This window comes from Acomys russatus, chromosome 3 (assembly GCF_903995435.1).
Source record: "Acomys russatus chromosome 3, mAcoRus1.1, whole genome shotgun sequence".
In the NCBI taxonomy this organism is placed as follows: domain Eukaryota; kingdom Metazoa; phylum Chordata; class Mammalia; order Rodentia; family Muridae; genus Acomys; species Acomys russatus.
Window position 1 is genome coordinate 71,063,590 of NC_067139.1, and position 2,350 is coordinate 71,065,939.

A 2,350-nucleotide genomic window follows, 5' to 3' on the forward strand; every position below is an offset into this window, starting at 1 on the left:
GCCATTTGATTAAAGAAAGCTTATTTCTGATATTTTTTAGGATATGAAATTATTTCCTTTATTGATTGTAGTGTCTGTCAAATGTATGATACAGGAGCAATTATTAATGCTCTAGGGTGGATAAAATTAAAAGTAGTGATGGCATCAAGTGTTGTTGGTGATATAAAGGTACTGAAAATCTTGCAATTTGCTGCTGAGTGTTAGTTCACAAGCCGATCCTGCTAGCTGATCTGATCTGCCTCTAGGTTGCTTAGCAACTTCTGACATCATCATCTGCTGCCACCACCAGATATGAGCCAGAGGCACCAGGTATAAAAGGACAAACCTGCCACCCTCACTTTTCTTTTGCACTCTCTCTAAAGGGCTCACCCCTTCCCTTCTGCCCTCTCCTCCCCCACTGTCTCTCTGTCTCTGACTCTCCCTACCCTCATGGCCCACTCAGGCCCTAACGCCTCTCCGCCTCCCTTCCCCCAAATAAACCTCTCCATGTCATATCGGTTGCATGCCATTTTATTCTTAATGATAACAGTGGGAATGCAAACTAGTGTGATCTGTCAATGCTATGACAGTGCCCTCTAAGACTAAGCATGCACATGACCTACTGCCCAGCAGTTCTGTTCCTGAGCATTTGGTAAGAATGGTAGCTCCCACTCACAGGAATGCTTTTTAAATGTTCCTAGTTTTACTCATTACAACCCAAATTGGAAATAACTCAAACATTCTTCAGCAAAAGACTGGATAAGTGACTATACATTCGCCTGATGGAATACCTTTTTAAAGAACTGCTGTACACAAAAGTGTTGATGTGTCCTGCATAGTTATGAGAGAAATATCGAAGACACAAGAGGACACAGAATATATATATATATATATATATATATATATATATATATATATATATATATATATATATATATATATATTTGTGTTAAACAAGGCAAAAAACTAATCCACAATGACCATGTTAGAAAAAGTCACCCAGGGTTTGCAATGGTGATAGCTCTTATGTAGGAAAATGCACAATGACCCTCTGGGGCGGTAGATGCAGTCTATAACTTCATCTGGTTGTGTCTGTCCAAAGACATAGAGACACATGTAAAAATGCCTTCAGACTACATCACTGTGTGTCTTGATACATGAATGCTGCTTGGTGATTCTCTTTTTTCCTATTGTCAATGCGTACCATGGCACATGGTCAAAGAGACTAAAGTTTCACTAACAGATTTGGGTAATAATTTGCCATGTTGAATTTGGTCAGAGTTCTTTCATTTCTTTTTTCTTTTCTTTCTTTCTTTCTTTCTTTCTTTCTTTCTTTCTTTTTAAGTTTCAGAGATTTACTTATCAGTGTAATAACTCCAAAAAATCAACATGATTTCATGCATTCCAAGGAGAAGTATTTCCTGGTTGAGTGGAAAATTGTGCGGATGGCTTCTGAAAGACCTTCATTATAAATAGCTTTATGGTGAACTTCCTGGTTTAGAAGTTGGGGCCTTCTTTCTTCAGTTTGCTGTAGTCAATGTTCACTGAGTAGAACTTGTATTGGTCATTGGGACCCAGTTTGTTTCAAGGTTCTGGGTTATTTTTTTTTAAGATTTATTTATTTATGTATCTAAACACTCTATTACACGTATGCCTGCATGACAGAGGAGAACATCAGAGAGAAGAGGGCGTCAGATCTCATTACAGATGGTTGTGAGCCACCATGTGGTTGCTGGGAATTGAACTCAGGACCTTTGGATGAGCAGCCAGTGCTCTTAACCTCTGAGCCATCTCTCCAGCCCCGAGTCCTGGGTTATTCTTCCTGGCCCTGCTGACCTCTGGATTGAGTGATGCCAAGTGCATCATATATAGTGCTTCTCCAGGGCCTTCCCCAGAGAGGGAGCAAGATGGGATGCTTCTTGGCGTGCCTGAGGATCTGGCAGAGCATGTCTGAGGCAGTGGCCTACCTCCTGGTAGACAGGACAACAAGAGCAGGACACAAATAGAACCACTCCTGCAACCTGGCTGAGTGGACATCCAAAGTCACCCAGCTTGGTCAGATTTCTTGATCTCTCTTGTTTTTGTTTTTGTTTTTTTAACTCCTTTCATCAGTATAAATGCAATATTAAAAAACTTCCATTCAAGACTATATAGTTCTCATGAAATAATGCAAAGTTCTGCAAGGCTGAGTGTATAATGGACTGTTCAGCTTAAATCAGATAACTGAAAATGTAGAAAATCCTTTTATCACTGGCCAGGCATTGTATATAGACATGAATGGGGGATTTACTTGACTCTCTGAGTGACCACTTTTGTTTGACTTGCCATTTACTATTGAGCAGGATATTTAACAACTGAAAAGTATAAAGAT

The 2,350-nt window shown here is 39.8% G+C and overlaps 1 pseudogene; it reads right to left on the bottom strand.

Moving 5' to 3' along the window:
- Window positions 1-1,408: 1,408 nt before the first annotated feature.
- On the bottom strand, window positions 1,409-1,927 carry LOC127187206 (cytochrome c oxidase subunit NDUFA4-like; annotated as a pseudogene).
- Window positions 1,928-2,350: the final 423 nt, after the last annotated feature.